The sequence below is a fragment of the Panthera onca genome, chromosome C1 (assembly GCF_046562875.1).
Source record: "Panthera onca isolate mPanOnc1 chromosome C1, mPanOnc1 haplotype 2, whole genome shotgun sequence".
NCBI lineage: Eukaryota > Metazoa > Chordata > Mammalia > Carnivora > Felidae > Panthera > Panthera onca.
Window position 1 is genome coordinate 147,159,386 of NC_138346.1, and position 27,340 is coordinate 147,186,725.

Sequence of the window (27,340 nt, forward strand, 5' to 3'; positions counted from 1 at the left end):
CCTGTATCTTCTGGCTTCCCTGTCCCTAGATTCAACATGACCACAGCAGATGATCTAACTACCAGATAAGACTTTAAACATGTTTTAAGCTTCCTGTGTGAAAGATTCTGGAATTAAAGGAATTCTTTTTAATATCCATGACGAAATTTTTTTTCATGCCAGCCTTCCAAAGGAAGGAGGGCAGCTTACATTTGGAATCAAAACTCATACATTGTTGACCTTTTAAACATTGGTTTGCCTTTTCTTCATTTGTGTGTCATTTGTTAGTATCCTTCAAAGATTTCCTCTTTGAGAGATTTAGAGCACTACTTATTGAATTTGGTAACTTGATATGATTCAATTTTAAATGTCTACTTTAGTGAAATCTTTGAGACCCTTTCTTAGTTGAGATTTCCTTAGTCTTATAGTGTTGTTTTCCAAGTGTAAATATACCTTAAAAGGTGAGGAGCTTTTTATGGTGAAGAGTCTTCATGGTGACTATAGTTAATGATACTGCATTTTATATTTGAAACTTGCTAAGAAAGTAGATCTCAAAGAGAAGAAGTTTGTAACTATGTATGGTGATAGATGTTAACTAGGTTTATCATGGTGATCACTTTGCATTATACACAAATGTCAAATCATTACATTGTACACTTAAGCTATCATAATTTTATGTGTCAATTGTATCTCAACAAAAGGCTTTATACTTTCTACTAATGTTATATCTTTCCACTTTTCACTCAAAAAACAGTTATTGACTTATAGAAAAACTTTTCTGCCATACACCAAAGATGTCCGAAGTGGAAGATGCCTTCTATTCTTTTTTTTTTTTTTTTTTTTTTTTTTTAAATTTATTGAGAGAGAGAGACACAGAGCACAAGCAGGGAAGGCACACAGAGACAGACACGCACACAGAATCTGAAGCAGGCTCTAGGCTCTGAGCTGTCAGCACAGAGTCTGATGCGGGGCTCAAACCTACAAACCATGAGATCATGACCTGAGCTGAAGTTGGATGCCTAACAGACTGAGCCACCCAGGTTCCCCGAGATGCCTTCTATTGTTATAGGAACTTGCAATCAAGTTGGAAAGATCCAGCATTTAAACACAATGGTATATGAGTAGCAAAATAACCAGTGATATGCATTTATTCAGAAATATATCCTTTACATAGGAAGCACATGCCAAGTGTATAATGTGTCAGGAGATAAAAGGTGAACTCCAGCTGAAGAGGTCTTTGAATTAGGCCCAGGAGGAAGGTAGGGCTATGATCTGGAGGGAGAGCATTCTCAGCTCAGGCACCCCCTTTGCAAAGATGAGGTGTGGCCAGGGGAGATTACTCTGAAGTTTGTGCTTGGTCTGTGCTCCATACATACAGCACACAAATAAAAATGTTTCAGAGTGCTGTAAAATGCAAAGAAAATATGGGAATACCAGTAAATATCAAGAAGGAGAGGAAAGGAGTCTGATCAAGGTACATTACCATTACCTTTTGAAAAAACCATAATTCTTCAAAAATACACAATGTGGGTTTCCATTCATGTCACAAGAGAAGATGGCTTTAGCACTATGTCCTGGTATCCCTTGTTCCTTGGTCAGAGGTCACGTCCTCCAACTCCTCAAAAGCAGATAGAACAATCACCTTACCCTCCTGCTGATTTCTATATCAAGGAGCTGGGGAGACATACTCCATTTTTAAAAATATCCTTGGTAGAAGTGCTTCTACTTCACTCCTGGGCTCTTTACAGACCGTGCTATTCTTGGAAATGTCGACCTACTAAAACCCACGCAATGTGAAGGTTCAGGGATGAGTTCTCTGGAGATTCTTGAAACAACAGTCCCTTTACCAGAGGTAGGACATCCTGGCCTTTCAGGTAATATTACCCTGTAAATATAAATCGCCACAACTATAAATGGATACTCCTTTTAGAGAATGAAAAGGATTGTTTCTCTAAGTTCTTAAAAGAAAAAAAAGTCTTTGGGGCTCCTGGGTGGCTCAGTTGGGTAAGTGTTGAACTTCAGCTCAGGTCACGATCTCATGGTCCATGAGTTCAGGCCTTGCATCGGGTTATGTGCTGACAGCACGAAGCCTAGAACCTGCTTATTCTGTCTCCCTCTCTCTCTCTGCCCCTCCCCCACTCACGCTCTGTCTCTGTTTCTCAAAAAATGAATATACGTTACAAAAAAATATTAAAAAAAAAAAAAAGCCTTCATAAATCCACTTGCAGCCCAGGAAAAAACACTCAAAAATCCAATGTTATTATGAAAATAGAGCAATTTCTCCAGATGAGGACAAGCACATTAAAGAAAAAAATTATTCTCTACCCAAAGTTGGCTTTGTATTTATTATGTTACTTTCTGGAGACCCCTTGATGATAGGCACTGCTTCTGAATTTCTCCGGAAACATGTGAAATGTGCCATTTTCAAGATATTTTGACCTAGCTTCTGATTATCAGGATGCATTAGTAAAATCACTTCCGGTTTTTGAATGGAGGAAATACCTGAAATGCCTGTCTTCACCTATATTTGGGGATTGAGATCTGGAAGGCTATATGTTTCACAATGGAAATATATTGTGCAGAAATTTTAAAAAAATGACAGTTATAAAATGATAAACATCTCCCCTCCATTAAGCACATCAGCAAAACAGCACATGCTATAGTCTATTAATATATTTTATTGCAATTCATCCCACTTTTTGGTTTTACTGAAAGCAAAGTTGCAGAAAATATTCTATCTTTGAATTGAACATGTTATTATTTTAGGATACCAAGTTTTAAAAGTCTAGGACTGACCCTCTGTCAAAAGGACTATATAATATCAAAATTTTTTCTTGGCTCTTTCATTGTTTTTTTAATTCACTTTTGACAAAAATCAAATTTTGTTTCAGAAACTATTTCAAATAGATCCATTTCTGTTCTTTTGACATTTTAAACTTGTTTATGTAAAATTATTTCATCTTTTTTTGTATTGAAAGGCACTGAGCATTTCACAAGTAATGATATATCCTCTGGTGTGGAATAGTTGTTGAATCAGGTTTAAAAATATGGACAATACTAACATAGAGAAGTGGAATAATTGGAACAGGTTCCTTCGTGGCATTGTTGTGAAAAGAGAATATACACACCAAAGCCATTGCCTGGTTCTTGCCTAAACAGGTGGAATCAGGAAAACCTAGATTGTCTTCTTTTGGAATTTATCCATGTTTTAAAATAGATACCAGTAATTGTTTATTAGCAGAGTTAATTTTTGTTTTCCAAGCTAAGTAACAAATTATATCAGGTGAAAAGGAAAAAAGGCCCATTTCTTTTATTTTACATCAGAGTAAACCCTAGCATGAGACATATTGATAAAATTTCTGTGGGCTGGTAATTTTCACAACCCACTTACAAGGCAATATTACAGTTTCCAGATATTCAAATAATATGTATTGTAGAGATTTGAAGGCAAAGAAAATGGCTCTAACAAAAAAGAAATACAGCCAGAGATACCCTTCATTTGAATAAATGCATAGAAAGGATCTACTATTAAGAGTCCCTCACAGGAATATTTGCTTGTCTTCTGTATCAGCCCCATCCTATGAATTACAGCAAATGGATTCCTGCATTTGGAAGAAATATTAATACTTATTATATTTCTCTAATTCCAAGCAGCACAAACAAAAGAAATTTCCTTTCTGCTACTTCAAACCTAAACTCCCATATCTGTGTTGCCTTTTTGAGAGGTATGTGAACTGGAAATTACATCTCAACACAATCAAATTATTACTGAGGCTTGGTCCTAAGGGGTAAATTTTCAGGGCATGGCAATGGGATTTAGCTGTGTAATTCATATTAATACTAATAACAGTCAATTACTAGGCTCTGGAATGTACCTGAAGAATTCCTCCTAAACCTAAATACATGAAAACAATCGCTTTTAATCACACTCAATATCAGGCATAGTGTGAACCTCCATGGAACCAAATAGAGAAAAGATCTGAATGTTAAAAAAAAGAAAAAAGAATCACAATGACCAAAAAAAAAAAGATTACTTGAACTTAGAGAACAAATTCATATTGCTTTCACATCTTATCAGACATATGCAGAGTTGGTGGGAAAACATTGCAAAAGCCAGAAAAGATGACACATCAACCTTCATGTGGCACCTATAAAAAAGCCATGCCATTTCCACAGGCAAGCATTGGGAATATGTGATGCTTTGCTCCCCCTGATTAGCAGGCTCTGACCAGATCTAATAATTTTGGGGAAAGAGGGTCTAGATTAAATTTAACATATGGGCCTTCATGGAGTTTACTTTGGTTCTCATCTGTTTCATTTGACTCTCCTATTCCCTGAGTTTAATAAAGTTATTAACCAATACAAATTTAGTTTCTCAAAAATGCCTCACCCTACAAATCCAGCTTTTGAGAAAGCATTGCCTAGAGAGGAGTTGACCTGAGACAGTATTGTACCTTGTCATGAGCTCGTGATAAGTGCTCTCAGGATTGGCTATGACCCCCTTCAGCCAACCTTACCCTCTCTACCCATGAAATTCCATCATCCCCCCTGCCCCCATCCCAGGCCTACAAAATCCACTTCAGTACTTTGAACATTGGCTCATTTCCCTAACCAGACATTCATCTCTTCTAATGGCTGAGTACACCCTCCTTAATCAAATTAAAGCTTTGTGACTGGGCAAATTTGTTACCCTCTCTGGGCTTCATTGCCTTCGTCTGTAAAGTGGGAATAATGATAGTTACTATCTCATAGGGTGGTTGAGGGAATTAAAGCAGTTAAAAAATATAAAGCTCCTTTCTGAAAGGCCACCTAGCATATGGTAGGTATATCACAATCCCATGTATCTTTGCATAGCACCCTGTTGTATTTGTATAATTTATTGTATTTATATGTTGTATTTACAATACATTATATTATATTTATATAATGTACCTTATTTTGTCCCTTCAGTGCTTAGGCCCTTATTTTGCTATGTAGACTTAATGGGCAAGCAAAGAATGGGAAAGACCCAAGAAGGCAGCCCACCATGGATAAGAAAGGACAGGCAGTAATGCAGAGGACAGAATTTGGAAAATAGGAAGAAGGAGTAAGATAAGAGGGATCAGAGGCCAGATTTAGGTAGACCATTTGTGGGATGGAGAGGGGAGCTGGGGGAAGGAGAGAGGAGGAGGAGGGCAGGAAAGGGCAGGGAAGAGAAGAAGATGGGCCAAGCCAGGGAGGAGCTTCAGCATGTCTGAACAGAGATTACTGGGCTCCAGACAGTGCTGTTCACTCTCTGGCATCATTGAGAGACTCAGTAAAGATTTACATTCTTTTTTCTTTTCCTTTTTTCCTCCCCCGTTTCTTTCTCCCCCTTTTGTCTTTTCTTCTTCTCCTGTTACTTTAACATGGAGTTTATTTTATTTACTTATGAGTACGAGTTAAGCACAGTACCATTTTTCCTCCTGATCAGGCTCACTCTATAGGCACAGATATCAGCAACATTGCCCCCTCAGTGTCTTGCGATGCTCTCCACAGAGGCTTGCATATGGCGCATACACACCCTCCCAAAATATTAATTCCATGGTGAATGTGCTGTTTCAAAGCCATCTTTTTTAATGAACATGTTTTGGAACGATTTAACTTGACTTCAATCTAGCAACCCAATAAAGGTTAACACTTTTCATAGACTTCAGATATTTATAGTGTTGAAAATGCTTCAATACATGTGGTCTCATTTGTTTTCCCCACAATAATTTTGCACATTGACAGGTAGGGTGTGTTCATTCATTCATTTATATTAAGTTGGCTCTACACCCAGCGTGGAGCCCAACAAGGGGCTTAAACTCACGACCTGAACTTAGTTCAAACTAGACACTTAACCAACTGAGCCACAGGCACCACTTTCATTTTTATTTTATACCAGAGGAACACCGTTTGTAGGATTTAAGAACTCAGAGATGTGCTGGTCCTAGAATTGATGAGGTCCTGTGACTCCTGCTTTGTGTTCATTCTACCCCATCACATCATCTTCCTGAATGTTTCCAAAGGCCCTGTGGGCCCATACAATCTCTCCTTTCTCTGGGCTTCTAGAACTCCTTCTGCATTTTTTTTTCTAGCATTTCATAATTTTCCTTTATTTGTGTACTCATTGTTTCAGGTTTATCTAACTTCTGCAGCTCAATTATAAAAGCTCCTTTTGGTAAGGGGCTGGTTTCCTAAGGATGCACAGAGTCTGTGTCTGAGGCAACAGGTCTCCAACCAGTTTCTTTGTCCTGGTGCAAAAACTAGGCAATGGGACTGCTTGTTTCTACTTTTCTGTTCTAGGAAGTCTTGCCCTAGGTCATAATACTGACATGGGGATTAGAACCCACAACCTCTGTTCGCCCTTTCTGTCGTTTAGCCCTTTGAGCCATGCTGCATTTCAGTTCAGTAATTAGCACTTAGAAAGCCATTGAGGTCAATCCCCATTGCGCCTGTGTAAAATTTGGACTCACTTAATTGCCAAAGCCTCTCAGAGAACATTTCTGTATAATTCTGTGTATTTAAAAATAAACTAATGCCATTATCTATATTCGCTTAGAATGGGATATAGCAATAGTGTATGGACAGAACAAAAATCTATTAATACTCATGTGTGGTAAGGTGACATTCAGATGCATCTGTTTCCTCTCATAAAGTCACCTGCTGGAAGCCTATTGAGTAAATGTTAATGAATTTGGGTGTACCTTAGCTGCAAATGGATCAGATCTTCCTAATGTAACATTACAGCAACCTAGATTCACTTGGATCATTCTGCTGATTTAAATTACATTGAACACCAAAGCCAGCAACATGTATTAGGGAGGAATTAGATGAGCTAGAGAGGCATTTAAAGGGTGTTCTTGGAGCCCCAAGAAGAGGAGGAGGATAAGAATATCAGTTTGTATTCTTCCGGCTTAAAGCCTGAGACACATTTGGAGAGATGGCTGTGATGATTCCGTTGTGTGAGTGGAGTTTGCCACGTGACCTCCACTAATGTTTAAAGATCGCTCTGTAGTTTAATCTTTAAAACATCATGCTGAAAGCATGCCGTCAAGTGCCTGCCAAATTTAATTTTAAAATTTAGCTGGTTTTTAGCTAAAGGTGGGGAAAAAAAAAAAAACACTGAATTTTTTGTTGTTTCCATTGGTGGAAACTTGGATTTTTTCTATTTGGTCAGTTATTTCTAAAATAGCATGCACTTGCCTCTCAAATCAAATTGAAACTTGTAAGTGGAAGTTTAGCACCTCTCCTCCTATATCTACCTATCTGTCCTCTTTAATGTGTTGAGATATGCTAACTTAAGTCCAGTATATTTAACTAATTCCTACCCATGTTCATTAACATGCACAACCCTTTACTTTGTGGCTTTTCAAATGTGTTATCTCCTCATCGTGAGGGTATAAATACTTAAGTGTATAATTCATGGGTTTTGCTTTTGATGTAGCTTCTCACAGTCGTGTTTAAGAGTTTTCTATCTAGTGCATGTACCTTATGACCCTTGCTGACTTACTAATCTCATTTAGAAGATAAATTTGGTCAGTCAGCAACCAATACTTCTAGAAAACTTAATTTTGACTATCTTTTTTCCTCATTGGGAAAGTTCTGTGTGAAAAGCAGCCTGAATGTTTTGCCTGATAATATTGGTTCTCAGATATCTGCGCTATTGTGAATGAAATGAGCTGTTTTCCCAGACTCCACAGGAGGGATTTCTTTTTCTCCCTCCCTAATAGATATAATTTCACTGGTGCTTTCAGGCCAAAGTCTCTGTCTACTACTATCATATTCTCCAAAGACCCTTTTACTAGGCTGTAATGCAAAATAAAGACCTCAACATAGAGAGATAATTGCACATGGTAGATACTGTTATTTGGCCAAGGCCAGGAATTGCCAACATTAGAAGGATTCCAGTATGGTTTGTTATACATCAGAAGTATTCTGTGACAAACAGAATAGAGTAGAGTTTATGGTTACTGTTGATGGACAACTATTCTAAATCCCACATCAGGTTTGAACATGAAGCATATCGTGAGATGTACATACTGGGAACATTGTTTTTTGGTTTTTTTTTGGTCTGAGTATTGGTTTCCCATTTTTCCCCCTCCCAAAGGGATTCCTGGTATAAATGAAATGTTCTTATAATGAAAAATGTGGAAAACAAATAAAATTGGAGCTACTTGTTCAGACATCTGTCAACCAATAGAAATATTTTACCTATAATACTTACATAAATATATAAATTTTTCTGGTAGCCACATTAAAAGGTAAAAAGTAATTGGTGTAATTAGTTTTAATATTTTAACTCCAAATATCCAAAACATTATCATTTTAACATGTAGTCAATTTAACAATGAACTATCAATCATGATATTTCATCAATATAGCATGAAAAAATATATGTCTTCAAATCTAAGTCCTCAAATCTAGTATATTTCATACTTGTAGCACATTTCCATTCAGATTAGCTGTGTTTCTCAATAATAGTTTCTCTAGTAGTTTCTTCTCAATACTTTCTCTGAAACTGCTCAATAGGTACATGTAATTAGTGGCTGCCATATTGGACTACACAGGTTTATATATACCATTTGTAGGTGTTAAGAACTTTTAAGACTTTGGGTTTGAATCTTGCCTCTGCCTCAGTCTCTCTGTGACCACAGGCAAGTTAATTAAAGTTTCTGAGACTTAGTTTCCTAATATGTAAAACAAGGGTAAAAACTATTTCTGTCTCTTTGGATGTTATAAGAGTTGAATGAATTCAAAGTACCTGGCAAATACTATATATACTACTCTAGATGCAAAAGGAATGATACTGCTGAGAAAATTACCTGAGGCTAAAAAGGGATTTTGAAGAAATGCATGCTATCAAAGTTATAGTTCCACGTTCTCCACATTAATATCACCCATGCCATCCAATCATGCCATTCTTAGTGCTTAATTATTATTGCTGTTTTGAGTTCATTCTGCATGTCAGGTGTGAACTTGTCTTCTTTTGGGAGTAGCCTTCTACTAAAGGTATTAAAATAAAATGCTTTCTCACACATGGTTTTCTAAGCAGCTGAAGGCTTGAAATTAAGAAGTGAATACCTAGCCTAATTTGAGGTACTTTTTGTTAAGATAAATAACTTAGGTGGATATAATGCAGTGATTTTCCATAATGTTCATTGGCTGAAAATATACACACACGTGGAAATTGTTTACTCTCCTGATTGTACAAATTTTCTGCTAGATTCAGAGGAAAATGAGACCCATTTTGTCAGCACACACCACAACTGGCAGCACTTATATCTTTCATATAGCTGTCAGAATTCATGGACACCATGGCAATGTTGTAGAAAGCCTATCATAACTTAATGCTCACATAGCTGCCAACCACCTATAGCAAGTGCCAGACATCAATAACTGTCCACATTGTCAAAGGGAAGCACCAATGATACTGCAGCCAACATTGTAATAGCTAACCAAGGGGACAATATTAATTCATGACCGAGGAATCCTTTGAAGCTAGCCAGAGACCAAAAAACCAAAAAAACCAAAAAGCCAAAAAACAAACAAACACGAAAATAAAAAACACAAAGCAGGAATCCATTCAGACCATCCAGGCTGGCTAAGGCCCACAGAGAAATCAGAGGCAAGCCAACGCCCCCAGTTACCCATTCAGGCCCTTAGGAAAAGGGAGGTTGAAGGGTACACTGTTCAAAGGTGGCACTTTCTGTCTGCCACAAAATTTCGTTATTTGTTTATTTTTTTAATCCTTGGGAAGGTATGCAAAAAAGATCATTGGTATTCTGTCTCCCGTGAAGAAATATTTTGGAAGGCCCTGCTGGAGATTTGAGGAACTTGAAAGTTCACTTTCTCTAATCCTCTCAATTATATCTGAAAAGACTAAGGCCCAGGCAAGTTAACTAATTGCTCCAAGTCAGATTGCCAGTTCCTGAGAACATCCAGGACTAGAAGGCAGATCTTACTAGCCTGGATTCTGTGCATTAGTCTTTCCAGGCATTCTGGCTACTCTCCTTTGACTTTGTTAGGGCAAGAATCATTTTCTGCTTTTCATTTTAGTTGGCATCCCAGGAATGGGAGAGGAACTGAAGACAAGAATGGCAACGAAGTCCCCAGGCTGGTAAATTCATTCAACCACTCTCCTGGGGCGTACTTTCCCAGTAGGTGGTCTTGTGATTCAGTAAACCCAGACTTGTTGGTGCCTCCTCAAAGGTATACTTCATGCTTTCCACACTGTCTCCAAGGTCCAGAGTCTGGATTGCTTCTGTGTTAGCATACTTATTTCCATGCCAACACTATGAAAGTTTCTGTGAAGGCCTAAAATACAGCCAGAAAGTATCCTGGGATCTAGGAAAATGTAAGTCATTTAAAATACTTGTATATATTTAGATAGTGTTAAAATATAGAAATTTCCTCTTTTGTGTTTCTACCAAATCTAAGTAGTATCCTGTTCCCACAGAGGTAAAGTTCCTAGAATGCTCATGTACTGCTAAAAATTAACTTGTTTTATAAATAATACTTTATTCTTACAAATACTAGTTTTGTAGGCAGCTGTGGAATTGTGCTAAAAGCTTAAGGCTAAAAGCTCTGGACTTTCAGTTGCAAGAACTGAGATTTTAAGACTCTGATAGGCTACTGATTAGCAAACACTATTCATTTGAAATGGCTATGATTAGGATTAAATGAAATAACATATGTGCAAGCATTGTATAAACTATAAAGCACTGTACAAATATAAGAGCTTATTATCTTGCTCAAAATCTAATAGACATTTGCATTTATATATTGAAATCACTTATATTTATATAAAGTATCTTCTATATGGTAGATAGGGATTATGTCCAGATTGGAGATGTTTATTGATAAGCTTCCTATCTAATTTTTGTGACCTATTTATTTTAACAAGACAGCTTACTCTATAGCTGACTTGAAATTTGTCTCAAATATTCAACCGACAGTGACTACAGCTATCAGACCCACTGTTTATGGTGCAAAAATCAAAGTAACCATTTATAAAAATTTCTGCAGAAGATTCCAGCTAATGAAAGCACCATTTGTGGTGTGCTAAAACATGCGCACACATAGGTATTGCCCCATTTATCAGACATGAGAGCTAATTACCTCATACACCACTATATCTCTTCCATTCTCTGCATTTCAATTCCCAATATTAACACATAGGTGGTCAAGCTGACCATCGAATAGCCTGCATGAGCATGAATGCATTAAATAATTTAATGTTGGAAGAGTTTATTAAACTGCCACATTCTAATCAGCATGCGTACCTGCCTTCATTAATTTTGCACTGGTCCATGTGTGTCTCTACAGCCAACACAGAGAGCACTAATGTTAATAGGAGCTCTTAACAAACAGGACCAGTTAATCAAGGAAAATTTACTATTAACCACATGACCGTGCATACTGCAATCTAATTACAATCAGATTTAACCCTCGCCCTACCGTACCTGTTTAGACATCTTTCTTATTATTTGTCAATGAAACCGCAGAAAATAGGGTATCATTATTTCATTTAGAGTGAGAGATTTGCGCACGATTGTGAACATGAGGGGGTTTTCTCCTTGCTACTGTCCCATGTTGGAGAGACTCGATTTTGTTTGTTTAAAATATCACTGAAAGAGAGCCCTGGTTCTAGCCCCCAAATGATTTTTGATTCTTTGAAAATAGTTCGTTACAAAGAGAGAGTTTTTCTGAATAAACATCTGTACTCTGAACTGATTCAGGTGAAATTCACCATTTGGCAAGTCACAGTTATTGCTATGTAAATGACCTGCATGTAATGTAGACCATTGAGTTTAATTGTTTAACAAAATAATCTGAGGTATTAATGTTAAGTCCCCTAAGATTGGAGGCCCATCATTTAAGCAGGTTTGGCTACTTTAATACCAGTGAACTGGACAAACACCTATCATGACTGGCTGTTTTGCATATTTAGAAGTACATTAAAGGAAAAAGATAATGTAACCAGGTTTTTTTGTGTTTTCACTTCTTCAGGTTGTCATTGGGCCCATTTTATTACATTGGATCACATAAGTTTGTATGTTTTTACAATGAGTTTCTGGTTTAGTTATTATGCCATTTGTGGTAAAGAGGCATAACTCTGTGAATCTGAGTAAGAAGGAGAGCTTTAAGAATTCAGAAATGTCAATGCCACTATTTATGAAATATCAAGGAGAGAAGCTACAGCACTTTTATTAGTATTTTGTCTTATGATCACCTTGCTCCTTGGAATATTAGCCCACAGTGAAGGAACTAAAGAAATATCCCTGTAATTGGCTAAGAATTTCAGCTTGATAACTGAAGGGACTTTAAAAAAAACTTTCTTGAAAGACTTTATCCTATTTAAGACATTTCTTCCTATTGGGCTAATAATTAATTTATTTTAGGTCAAATTATCTTACTTTAATGTTATAAACAGTTTCATGTGGGTCAACTATGGAACTGAATGAACTATACATTTATTTGGAGTGAGTTTGGGTAAAGGATACTCTTGTATTCTGCATCATAGGATAGCAGCTCCACATCTGCATTACATTTTTTTCTTGTGACTCATGGGTTTATAAGTGGTTTGTTTTTGTGTGTATCTGTGTATGTGTGTGTGTGTTGTTGTTGTTTTTTGATTTTTTTTTTTTTTTTTTGAGACAGAACAAGTAGGGGAGAGGAGCAGAGGGAGAGGGAAGCAATCTCAATCAGGCTCCCACCTGAGTGTGGAGCCCAAAGCAGGCTGAATCCCATGACCTTGGGATTATGACCTGAACTGAAATCAAGAGTCAGATGCTCAACTGACTGAGCCATCCAGGCTCCCTATAAGTGTGTTTTTACAGTTTTTCTTGTTAGAAAGCAACAATAGTACCCAAGTATTATTGCTACATTATTTAGTGGCCCTACCTGTTGAATATTAGCATTATCAAAGGGAGAGTTGATCAGATAGCATTCTTTTTACAGAAGAATGGTCCACAAGGAATATCCAACTAGAATTTAGCCTTGAAAGAAAATGTGATAAGATATACTAAATTCACTGTACATAACTGACCATGAATCTGTCCATTCCCTGAAGGGATAGTGAATTCCCTAAGGCCACTCTCAGTATCAAATAGAACAGGGCTCGAGTTGGCAGACATGGCTGAATATGCTTCAGACCACTGGAAGAAAATATGAGGGAGCTCTTGAATGACTCATACCACTCTTTTCTGAGAGCTCTGATTTAAGGAATACAATATCTGGCAATACATATCTTTCTCTTATTGTTCCTAAGAAAACTATTGAGGTGCATCATATTCAAAGGGAAAATTATTTTAAATTTAGCTAAGAAAAATTATTATCTGACTTGAATGGTAATGTTTCCCAAAATGGCTGACAAAATGTATAGATAACTCCTTTGGGGACCAGTATTTCCTATTTAGACTATCTTTGCTTTGCTTTGAAGGCACAGTGTTGTCACCTCGATATTTTGACCAAGTCTTGTCAGTGTGTGTCATTGTGTAGGGAAGGTGTGAGGTTAGGTGGAAAAGTGTTTAAGGGATTGGGGGCTCTGAATTATGTTTCTAGGTCTGCTCAGTTCTTTCATCTGTAAAGAGGATGTGTTAGATTAACTCGTTTCTAAGGATTTCTGAACACGTTAAGTACATGAAGTAGTAGAATCTAAAGAATAAGGTTCCTTTTAAAAGTTCAGGAACCTTAGATGAGGAGTCACGAAATATTAAATGGATGGCTTTTTTTTTTCACGTTCAAAAACAAAGGTATCTAATTCTAGGTCTCTTGCTTTCTTCTACTTATTGCAAATTTTGTATAATCTCCACACTGAGAGAAGTTAATGCAGTAGTACCCTATATGACCCATAAAAAATAATTTATTTTAGAGATGTCATATGTTAATCCCACATAAAGCCCTATCATCAAAGGCCTGGGCTCTCAGGTTGTGATGGTACTTTGATTATTTTACACATTATTCACACAGGAAAGAACCAAAAGGCACATTCCACACACGATTTAAGAAAGAAAAAGAGTTTAATAGAGGGTTTATCCTTTTCACAATGTAGTTATTCTGAAAACGTGGAAGAACATATGTGTTAAATTGGCCAGGCCATTTCTCTCTCTCTCTCTCTCTCTCTCTCTCTCTCTCTCTCTCTCTCTCTCTCTCTCTCTCTCTCTTCTCTCTTTCTCTCTTTCTCTCCCTCTCTCCCTCCCTCTCTCTCTCCCCATCTCCCCCTCCTCCCCCTCTACCTCCTTTTCTTCCTCTCTCCCTCCCTCCCTTTCTTTCTCTTTTGCACACACACACACACACACACACACACACACATTACCATTGCATATCAGAGAAAAAATTCTGGTGTCATGTAAGTGCAAGAAATATGAGCATAATACATAGCATTCTCCCTGAGTAGTGGTTTTTGTCTGGATTCACAGAAGGTGTTCAACAACTAAGATTACACAACTACTGGAGGTATTACATTTGCTTGAATAACCCCAGAGGGCTGGAGCCAGGAGCCAGGAAAGGAGAGGGTGTGACGTGGGGAGGTTCTGTGGTGAGCCTGATGCAAGTTCCCCTGTCATCCGGTTGGGGGGGGGTGCATCCCACAGGAAAACACTTAAAGCACCCACTTGTGAGTGTATATGCATACGTGCTCAGTGCCCGTGCAGACGTGCACACACACACAACTCCACGGAGTCAGTAATTGGTGTTTTCCAAGGAAGGCAAACTGAGAGAGTGAAGGAACACAACAGAGCCGATCTTTGATCTGCTGCGTCTATGTGGGTTTACGGTGTTAGCCCAATATGCTGTTGGCAATTCTTTTGAGACATAGGTAAGAAAAAGGAGAGTTTGTCAGAAAGAAATTAAAATAGGATGGGAAATATTGAAACCTAGAAATGAAAACTGAAAAAAACACTTTCCATTTCTTTATTTATTCTCCCTGCATCTTCTTTTTCTTTCTCAGTAACTTCAACTTATTATGCTATCTCTTTGGAGAACAGATAAGTCGTTTCAAGTGAAGTCCAGAATTGTACTTGTCTTTGGGTTATACTCTCCTAAGGTAATGTAACATTCAGTGCCATGTAAGTAGTTTGACAGTTGGCCAGTTGTTCAGGGTATTTCTGGCTTCTGATAGGGGAATGGATTTCAACATGAGATTTGCTTAGCAAGGGGAAACTTTAAAAAATTCTGCAGATCTATAAAGATCTAACAAACAATATTTTTCATTATACTCATGTTACTACTATTGAAAGAACCCATATATTAGAACAATATATTCATTCAAAGTGTGAGATAAGGTTGAGCATTTTGCTAAAAAAACCAAAACCAAAAAAAAAAAAAAAAAACTGGATATAAAATGCCAAAAAGAAAATCTCAGAATGTATTTTAATAAATGTTCTGTTAAATACCTACATGATGTGATGTTGTGCCAACTTAATTAATTGTAAAATTTAGTATTCATTAAAACTACACTGCATTTGAAAACAACTTGTAGGTTTAAATTTTCTCACTTTGTAAAATTTTCAGCTAGGTATGATGATTGCTGAGAGCTCATAACATGTTGTGAGTCAAGTCAGTTACTTGTAGTCAAATAATTTCAAAAGGAAATTTACAAATATTTTTGAAAAATAATTACAACAATATTAGGTTTAATGTGGGTCATAGATATATGTTTTAATAAGCATTGATATGTTGGGGGCAAGGCCCCCAAAAGTAAGGGGGATCTGAAAAAAAATAACCTGGACAAAGAGTTAACTGTTTTAAAGTAGCTTCATTGAACATACAGGTGTTTTTAAGGGACTATTTCTAGAATTTTCTGAAGGTGACAGAGCTGCATTTTTTATTCTTAAATTGAAGGGCATCAAGGTAGTCTTGAATATCTGCAGGGATGGTGAATGATTATATGAAGCCCTTGTAGCAGGATAACCTTCCCTGCTGCCTTGATACAGCTCTTGGACACCCAGCACTACCTGGTTGTTAACTATAATGATACCCTACAATGTGGGCTCACTTTGACTTTCTAGACTCTTCACATGAGCCTTTGTAACCTTGCTGTATTTCACATAAAGTCATACAGCTGAATTTGTCTCATATACTGCTCAGCATGTCTTGAAGAAAATATCTTTCTCTCAGGATGTCTCTGGGTCTGGCCTGGCAGCACATTAAGAAAACATTCCCCAGATCAACATTAGACAATTTTCTGGAGGAACTCCTTTCCTGGCAGGTGCTTTTCCTTTTATTTTGGGTCTCATCTTCACCCTAATAATCTAAGATAATTTAAAGAGTTCGCTAATGTTTATTTACATCAGCCTAGGAAAGAAAAAGAAAATGATGGTTCTGAGCCACAAGAATAGTATCCACTTGATTCTGAGACAGAAAATTTAAATGAGGGTGGCATTTTTTTTAAACAGTCTGAGTAACCACACTGTCAGCTACTGTCAAAACTGGCTTGCACTGAATTGTGTTACGTGCTGGGCAGGAACTTTTTTCTGAATTACACCAAGTAGATAATTTTAATTTACACATACTGCCTTTTAGAAGGACTATCTACACGTTCTCTCCTTCTCCTCTTCCTCCCCGAGCTCCTCTGTCTCTTTTTCATTCTTCTACTTTGACTTGCTTTTGGGCAAACTTCTAATCGAAATCTTTGTATCTCTCTCTGGGTCTACTTTCTTCTAGAAAAGACTCATTCTTATAAAAATCATGATAGTTTGACAAGCTGAGGGCAATTACCTGATCAATATCAGTCAGAATGAGAAGCCCATGATGGATGCCCCTTTGGATTGAAAGAAAAGCAGCAGAGACATATTAAATTAAGCCAGTCCCATTTGGCCCATCACCAGAAGATACTGAAACAAGGTAATTTGACCTTTAAAAAAATCAAGAGACTGTCTGCATCACCCTGGTATGAAGAAAGGTCTCAGACAGGGTAATTAGAGAATTTCAATAATTGTTGGCTTTGCAATAAAGGATTTTTTTCAAGTCTTTTTTGGAGCTCAAACTAGAAATTAAGGAAAATTAGTGAGCCCATTTACTCAGTTCCTATAGAGTAGGTGGGGCTATTCCATGGGGCAAGCTGGGCAGAAGACAAAATGGAAAACAAGTCATTGCTACCCCTCAGACACCATAAGTCTTAACCTACCCTTTTCCACTTGGCAGGTTAATAAACGTTTTAATTATACTTTTAGCTTGGTACTTTTTCTAAAGCCAAACAGTAAATCTCTTTAGATTATGTTGTCATTGGCTGTTAACATAGCTAACAAAGCAATAGATCTCAGGTATTTAGCCATCATTACTTCTCATTGGTTCGAATCATCAGAATCAACAACTGTATACTCAGAGGAATTAATACACCCTCAAATCTAAATATCACTTTGAAAAGGTGACCTTCCCCCACAAACCTGTACCCAACATTTTTAATGATTATATAGTTACAGAAATGAACAGTGATTTAAAAATTTATTTAAATCGTCTCACTTTCTCTGTGATAGTATCTTAAAGTATTCTACTCTTCTTCACCTTACCCAAAGATTAGTGGCCCTGAAAACTGTAAACAAAAGGAAACATTTTGGGGACCTGGCATGGGACACTGTCAATAGAAATCCAGAGTCAGAGAGTCTCTTAGGAAGTTGTCTTTCTCAGTGTCCTCACACTTTCGATGTATAAAAATTAGTGGGGTAGCATGATCCAGTATGCCTGGGGAAGATGTAGGGATCTGCATTTTCATAGGGTTCCCGGATAATCCTATACCGGTGGTCCATGGACTACACATTGCTTTCTGTTAGCCTCTGGCAGTGAGGAAAGTATACCAGGTTAAGGTGATGAGAATCAATCACTTTTTGCAAAGGCTACCATGGAAATGGACTGAGACTCATTCAGTCAAATAACATAGTCTAAGGCTTTGATGTTCTGTCACTTGCCTGTTAAGAACTGCCACTTTTCTTCCTTCAACTAGAATCCCTTTGTTTCATTTCAGTTCAGTTTTCTTACATGTCTTCTTTTTGCAATAGTGTTCCCAAGGAATACAGTGAGTTTTTATTTTATCTTTTTATCATCAAATATGTGCTCTCTCCTTTTTAACATATGATGGCAAAGCTTCCAATACCCTCCCAAGCATAGGGCACCTTTCTTGCCGGGAAGAAGAGAAATTTGTAAAGTAATTCATTTCATTCAGAGTTAAAATCAAAGGTCTCGAGACATCATCACTTCTATTCTGCCTCTTGCTATTCAGGCCAGCCACGCCGGCCTCCTTGTTATTCCTCAAACGTGATAGCCCGCTCCCACTTTACGGCCTTTATTCCAGCTATTTTCTCTGTTTGGGACACTCTTCCCAGATTTCCTTCAAGTCTTTGCCTCAATTCCACCATCTCCCTGAGGCCTCTCCTCACCACTTTATTTAATACTGAAATGACCATTCATACACACACACACACACACACACACACACACACACGTATATATACTTTTTTCTCATAGCACTTACTTTCTTCTAATATATTATTTAATTTTAAAAATGTTCTTGTTTATTTTCTCTTAATCCCTAACAGAGTACAAACTCCATGAAGCTTGGAATTTTATTTTTTAGGCCAATACACAGAAGGTAACTAGAACAGTACCTGGCATATAGTAAGTGCTCAGTAAATCTTCATTGGATGAAAGAATAAATGTCTAATTACATATATTTCCCTTTTCCCAAGCATTTGCATTAAAATCTAAGAAATAGTAGAGGAGGCACACATTAAGAAAGCAGAAGTCACATGTTATTTAGATTCTTGTAATTCGATATGATTCAGAAAATATACTTGAATAGTCTGTATTCTAGGTGAGCCTTAAATTACGCTACAGAGATTATTAGCCCCTCAGCCTACTCCTCTAGCCAGCTGTTTCACACTCTTTAACATGAATACTGATGACTGCTACAACTGAGGGAAGAGTACCCAGAGAAAGTAGCAAACTGTAGTGAAGGAGTTGAATGAGTGAAAACCATAATTAACATTACCCTAATTGTATTGAAGGTATTGTCAGGGACCTGATGCTATCTTGACATTTCATACACATTTCTATTGAAACTTATTTTGCCAAATTTATAGGAATAGTTACCATTATGGAGAATTTATGATGTGTTACGCATGATGCTATGCTTCACAAACATTATCTACTTTTTCAGAAGAGTCCTATTAAGTGTGGTGTTTAAGATTCATTGTCTTGCAAGTGGCAGTGAGTCCAACTCAACCTGTTTTAAACAAAGGCAAACAGAAGGAAAAAATGAGTTCATATGGTTCATGTATCTATAAAGTCAAGAGGAAAAAAAAAGGATTGATATTGGTTACTCAAACATTTAAGATAACATAAGCAAAATAAAAATATATTAACTTTCTGAATATTTAAAAATGACATAGAATAATTATTCTGAATTTATGTCACATACTTTAAGAAATTTTTTTTAATGTTTATTTTTGAGAGAGGGACAGAGCATGCATGGGGGAGAGGCAGAAAGAGAGGGAGACACAGAATCTGAAGCAGGTTCCAGGCTCTGAACTCTCAGCCTGATGTGGGGCTTGAACTCCTGGACTTCGAGATCATGACCTGAGCTGATGTCAGATGCTTAACAACTGAGCCACCCAGGCGCCCCTATATTCACATACTTTAATCGGTTTCTTAGCCATATCTATCTGAACACCATGTTATGTCTGTGTGATGGTTAATTTTTTGTTTCAACTTGACTTGGCCACAGGTTAACTGCCCAGATACTTGTTAAACCTCATTCTGGGTATTTCTATAAGGGTATTCTGGTTGAGCTTAATATTTGACCTGATTGCCTTCCTTGATGTGGTGGGCCTCATCTGATCTGTTTGAGGCCTAAGATTCCATCTCTCTGCCTGAAGATGTTTTTTTAGAAGAATATAAATTTTTCAGTAAGGTCTTTTAATTTTTATTTGTTTCATAAATTCCCATAGTCTTCTTCCAATGTGCATTTTAAATTTAATAAATTTAAAATCTTTAACAGCTTTGGGGCATCTGGGTGGCGCAGTTGGTTGAGCGTCCGACCTCAGCTCAGGTCATGATCTCATGGTTCATGGGTTTGAACCCTGCATCGGGCTCTGTGCTGACAGCTCAGAGCCTGGAGCCTGCTTCAAATTCTGTGACTCTCTGCCTCTCCCTGGCTTATGCTGTGTCTCTCTCTCTCTCTCTCTCTCTCTCTCTCTCTCTCTCTGTCTCTCTCTCTCGCAAAAATAAATAATCATTAAAAAAATAAGATCTTTGACATCTTCAATTAATTTTTCTGTCTATTCCACAATATTTGCTATACACATTGAGGTACCATGTAATCTCAGAAAATATTCTGCAAAATGGAAGACTCTCAAATCTATTTTTTTATATTGAAATACTTAAATATTTCAGGCCAAATATTTTCACATATACTGTGTTTACCTCTGTTCTTTGACAAATATAGTTTTATAAGACAAAACTCTTCAAATGAGTGGTCTGTATGGTTTTTCTAATATTTTGCCAGATACAGATGCTGTAAAATTGTAAACCTTCTCAATTTGTCCAATCTATCTAATTAAAAATAGGAGCTCTATTGTGAGATTCTTCCCACAAATTGAGCTATTCCCAAGCACAACTATAAAATTCCAGAATCTTAAATCTCACACAGTGTTTGGGCTCTTATGGCTCCATTTGTTCACCTCTTCCCTTGCTGTGGTAAGGATAAATTTTGTCATCTTATGTGCACACTTTGTCTTCATAACCACAATTTGCTACAAGATGAAAAAGCTGAAGTCTGTTGGCACTCCATTTGTTTAATACTATGGTTAAATATTTTCAACTGAATTTGCACAAGATACATTCAGAATTTGAGATCATTTATAAAAAGAACACTATCCTTATGGGACAAGAAGGTTGATGTAAAAAACCAGTTTTTTTCAAAAGTGAAAATATTTCTAAAATCCATTTGATCATAGCAAAGAGATCTTTATTGTCATGTTGAAGTTTTGTTTTGTTTTGTTTTAAATCAGTATCCATATCATCACATTTTCTTGTTCAGCTACTGTGCGTGCATACAACTAGAGCTCCTATGTTCCTTGGTGAAATATTCCAACTTATTTGGATACAATTATGAATTATATATACATCACAATCCATTCCTAGTATGTATCTCATATATAGGCTTCTCAATTTAGTGAGAACTATGTTTTTACCACTATAATGTGTTACACGAGATTTATATTTTTATTATCAAACAAAATAAATGTGGCTTCTGTGTTTTACTTTTAAATTTATTGTACAGTAGCATTCAATAATTTTAAATGTTTCATCTTTAACTGAATCATCTAATCACACTGATAGGAAACTGGCTTCACTTCCTCTGTGAATAAACCCAACATGTTAACAGCTACTGCTTCACCCACGTGCCCTGCTTTCTGTTCACTTTTAAAAAGTGGAAAATAAGCACAACTTATTTAAAACTATAGTCCTTTGATCTAAATGAAAAGCCATAGTTCTTGGGGTGATTTGTAAACATGCATTCTTCAGCTGTGTCAGATTCTCTTCTGGGGGCTCAGGCTTTAAAATAACTTTCGTGGGGCATCTGGGTGGCTCAGTCAGGTAAGCATCTGACTTCAGCTAAGGTCATGATCTCCTGGTTCGTGCTTTAGAGCCCCACGTTGGGCTCTGTGCTGACAGCTCAGAGCCTGGAGCTTGCCTCGGATTCTGTGTCTCCCTGTCTCTCTCTCTCTCTGCCCCTGCCCTTCTCATGCTCTGTCTCTCTCAAAATTAAGTAAAACATTAAAACAAATTTTCAGTAACAACTTTTGAAATAGATACCGATGCTTTCTCAGCAGATTTATATCTTCTAGTTTCTACATGTTAGTGATATAATTTATGACGTCTAAAGAAAGCAGCAAATATTGAGAAGCCGTATGGGCAAGTTAAGTATTCAAGCCAACATGAGAAATGAAAAATCAGCACTTTTATTTTTATTAAACACACATTTACTGAGCTCATTGCTGTGGGAATAAAGTATTTCAAAAATGGATAAATTTTATCAAAAATTAATTAAATATGTCAATACTAAACAATAACCAAATGTCTGTACCAAGGGCATTCAGCTTTACACATTCTATGCTCTGTAGAAGAACTGCTTAGTCTTGCTTTCTGCATATATTTTGTGTGCACTTATACCATAATTTCTCTCCTTTTTCAGTGACCCCTCACTGGAAGCCTGGGAACTTTATTCATCTCACAAGCTGGGGCTCGGGTTGGGGCTCCTGTATACCAAGTGGTAGGCAGAGTAGAGGGCCTTTTATGCTTTCTCCACCACCGCCTGAGACTAGAAGTGAGCTGTCCCTAGCTATGTGCTTGTAGGCCCCTTTAAAGTGGAAACCTTATTTATAAGATACATGGAAATAGAAAAAAAAAAATCTGGAGGCCTTAGTTATACTGCACTTGGAAATAAGAGTGACAGAATGTTCTTGGTCATTTTTCATATTTTTCCAGTGTTAAAGTGAAAACATGGTTCACTGCACACAGTGCTTACACACTGCTAGACAAGATCATTCCAAGAACTGTCATTATTATAAAGTGGAGGCCTACCAAACGTAATCTGGCTTATTTTAATGAAACTGCAGTCGAGGACCCATAATACTATGAAACATCAGATCATCTGACATTAATCAGGCCCAAGGGAAAGCCAGAATGTCTTTAGGCATTAGCCAGAATGTCCCTAGACATAGGGAGCAGCAAGTACAAATTTAGGAATAAAATCAGCCTCCATAGGGCACAGTAGACATAGTTCATGGAGAGCCTTGTAGGCCATGGCAAACATTTCAGGATCTACTTTACATAGTCTAAGAAGCCTTTGGAAGACACTGATTTGATTATTGCTGAAAAGATCATCTGCGGCTATGTGCAGGACAGACAGTATAGGAAGAATAGGACCAGGCAAACCTCTCAGGAGGCCATTGCTATCATCAGCTGGAAGGTGATGATGTTCAAATTGAGGATTAAGTGTATAGATGTGGTGAGAAATGGTCCCATTTGAGAAATATGTAAAGTGCATTTCTGACAGGATATGTTGATGAATTGAATATGGGGAGTAAGAGAGAAGAGTTGAGGATAAATTCACGGTTTTCCTTTGAGCCTCTGGATGAATGTTGGTGCCATGCAGAGATGAGGAACATTGTGAGAACAGTGTTGGAGGGAAAACCAGGAGTCCAGTTTGTAAAGGTTAAGTTTGACATGACTGCTAAATGCCCATGTGTAAAGTTGAGTAGATATTTGGACATATTCATGGTGGACTGGTTGGGGAAGATATTTAAATAGGGCACCAGGAGTGTAGAAGTAGTATTTGTAACCAGAAAAGGAGGTAGGCCCATTCAGGGAGTGGGTATAGATAAACAAGAGAATTTCTGGCTGAGTCCCAAACACTCTTGTAATTATTTGCTTATTTGATGTATAACATTCAGAATAATATTTTATGGAATTAATATATTGTCATAAATATCAAAATTTCCACATTCTTCTTTAAAAGCACACACACACAGGGGCGCCTGGGTGGCACAGTCGGTTAAGCGTCCGACTTCAGCCAGGTCACGATCTCGCGGTCCGTGAGTTCGAGCCCCGCGTCAGGCTCTGGGCTGATGGCTTGGAGCCTGGAGCCTGTTTCCAATTCTGTGTCTCCCTCTCTCTCTGCCCCTCCCCCGTTCATGCTCTGTCTCTCTCTGTCCCAAAAATAAATAAAAAATAAAAAAATAAAAAAATAAAAAATAAATAAAAATAAAAGCACACACACACAGACACACACACACACAACTTTCTTTGTTTCACATATTATTTTCAAAAGTTACATTGTATAAAATGAATCAATGATAGGGAGAATTAGGGTACTTGGGTTCTTCTTTAATTATATTCTAAAATAATTCATATTCTTTAATGCTGTCTATAGTGCTTGGTGCCCCATTACAACCTAATAAAAGTAATAGACCACTAATTCTCATTGTACTTCATTTATTTACTAGAAAAATACATAGAAAATTATTATAAAATTAATTCTGAATGGCTAATGAGATAAGCAAATGCCTTCAGATATTTCCATTCTCCATCTGATGGGGAGATCTGCCTATCACAAAAGGTGTATTTCCTGTCTGTAGCTATAAACCCATTTTAATCAAAGTTTAATTTCCCTGGACATAACAATCAGTAATTGCTTTGCATGGAAAGGATTCCTCTCATTTATTAAGGATCTAGTGATGGTTTATTGATGACACAAGAGGACAGGTAGGAGACAAAGAACCAGAGGGGCCAGTAAATCAAACAGATATAGAAATTATCAAGCCATTGACTGAGAAGACATGTTTAGAAATAATATAAGCTGAAGGACTCAGGAATGAAGGGTGGAAAAAAGAACCACCAAATGTGTCTAATTATGGAAGTAGTCACAAAGATTATGAATTGGAACTCTGACGGTATGGTTTACCAAGGAAACTTAAAAATTCCTTCTCATCGGTATGGTCAATTTGAAGAGCCTCTTTGATCTGGGAGCAGGAAAGTAAGTAACCTTTTGGAATCTTATAATATTAAAATACTCAGTGCCTCGACAAGAGCAAGAGAGAGAAGAATAGGCCAAATAGAGGAGTTTTGTTAAAGTCTATTGCACAAGGAGTGGATGGTGATAATAGTAGTAAAAATAAATATAGAACATTAACATTGACAAAGCACTTTCAAACAAATGATCTCATTTAATCACCATAACAAATTAGTGAGGTAGGCAGTTTATGTCTAATTATCTTCAGGGTGTCCAATTTGCAGATGAGGAAAATGAGACTTGGAGACTTTGGAAAAATTACCAGACCTCACACAGTCTGTGAGAAAAGCATGACCAGTCCTCTTGTCTTTCTGGCTTCACATCGATGCCATACATGATAACAAGAGAGATCATAGACTTAGGCATTTGCAGGTGCTGGTGATGTATGCCTAATATACTATGCCCTGAGCACATCTCTTTTTAATCCTTTCTTTGTCAATATTTTTTTTTTGAGAGAGAGAAAGCGAGTACAGGGAGAAGGGCAGAGGGAGAAAAAGAGAGAGAGGGAATCTTAAGAAGGTGCCACACTCAGTGTGGAGCCCAACACAGGGCTTGATCCCATGACCCTGGAATTATGACTTGAGCCAAAAACAAGAGTCGAACACTTAACCGACAGAGCCACCCAGGCGTCCTTGCCAAATATTCTTGAGAAGTTCCCAAAGTAGACTTAGATTTCTTTTTTGTAGTGGCATTTGAATTGTCCAGAGTGGACCAACATTGCATTTGATTGATGAGTATCATTAATTGTCTCCAATGAAATCTTTTTTTCAAATGTAGTTAAGTGTGTTTGAATTAAAAAATGGCCTAATTAGCAAAACTCAAGTCCCAGAACATGAGAAATATGACTGAACTTGAAAGATCCTAGCAAGATTTCTTCCTTTTTTGCCATATCCAGAACACATTATCAACAATCAAGATGTTTGATTCATGATCTTCATAGTGCTTTGTGTACTCCTTAAGGTAGTTAGTTTTCTTTTGAAAATTCCTGTAGTCACCAGTTATTTCTTCTTCTTAAGATGGTTCTCCTTTGGTCTTCATTGCAACTGAGCTGGGCATTTTGTCAGTTTCTGCTTCTAATGGGAATTGAAATCTGGCTACCACACACAAACTCATGGGCAATCTTGTCTTCCTTGGGAAATTAGACAAAAAATTGATTCATAGTTATGAGCCCTTTAATCACTTATTACTGAGAGTTATTTTCCCAAGTCATCTGCTGAGAATGAACAATATAATGAGGTAATTATAGTTGAGGTCCATCTGCCATGAATTACTATGTTTAAATTCTAAATAATATACTTACATATAATTTCTAGGTTTATCAACTTTAGATTGTATCTATTTATGCCAAACTATTAAATGTTAGTATTTTGATTCATTTCTTATCTCTTAGTTTTATTAGTTATGTTATTAGTATTTCTAACATTTTCATTTATAACTAAATGATCTATTCTGCCCTCTATTCTTTACTAAACAATTTAGAGAGTATCTATTGATTCCTCACTTGATAAGAGAAAAAATTAGTGAACATACTCGTGTCCATCTGTTTTCCTCTCGTTCCTCCTTTACATACTAACTCCTTTTTCTGTTACTTTTATACATTCTCTAAGTGTCTCTCCTGCTTTGTTCACAAGTTAATTTTATGAATTGAGGATAAATAAATATATATATAATTGTAATATAAATAATCCTCTACAGATCTGAGTGATCAGATCCACACAAAAGGATATGTTAACCTATGTCACTTAATTTCTGCCTCTTGAAGGAGAGTGGCTATTCTAAGCATCAAGAGCAAATGGATTCTTATTTTCTAGCTATACTTCCTTATTGTGTGTTTGCTATTTGGACCACGGATTTCACTGCATCTGTTTTATTCTGTAACAGCTAAATGTCTTTATTTTCTTTACTGAGAGAGGGAAAAGACAAATGATTTTATCTTATCAATTTCTGAAGCATGTGATTTGTAATAGAATTTTGACTTGCTTATTAGAAACAGTCTCTACATAGCACTTCCACTAATTTTACTCATTGCTCATTAGGATGGCTGCATCATTATCTTCTTTTTGTATTTTCCTGTATTGGTACTATTGTGCTTCAATTCCGTGTCTTCTACTTTTCAGGTTTCCTGTTTTGTTTTGCTGGAGTACATCCTCAAGTCTGTGTGAGCTCTCCAATAAAATTGATAGTTGCTTGCTAGCTTTCACTCCTGATTAAAGTGTCATGAAATTTCATGAAAAGCCTTTGTTTCAATTTTTCTAATCTATTATGTTTTTACCTCAGATAAATTTTGTCCTATAATTTAGTTGATTATATCTCCCATCTTTGAGAAAGAACACAGTGTTTTTATCAGGAATTTGAGTTAGTTATTTTGGTCTATTCTGGATTAACCTTTCCTATCTTTTACACTGTCTCATGGTTTCCATTCTCTTATGATTTAGTTCCGGGAGATTTTTCTCAACTATATATTCCAAATCACTCAAGTTTATTTTAGCCCCCCATCCATTATTGAATTCTTCTATTGATTTTTTTTTTAAGAAACCTTATTTAGTTTATGAAAAATCTGTCTAGCTCTCTGATTACTCCTTTTTTTAAAGTGATCTGATTGTATTCTGGGATATAATATCTTCTGGAATATCTCCCAAGATACCAATTAGATTTTTTTTTTCTTTTTAAGGTTCTCTTCTGTTACTGACACTAGCTCTATTTCCTTAGGGTCATTTGTTCTATTTGTTTACTTTTGGTAACCTTTGTTTTTATGCTATTGGATAGTAGCTATTAACATGGCTAAAT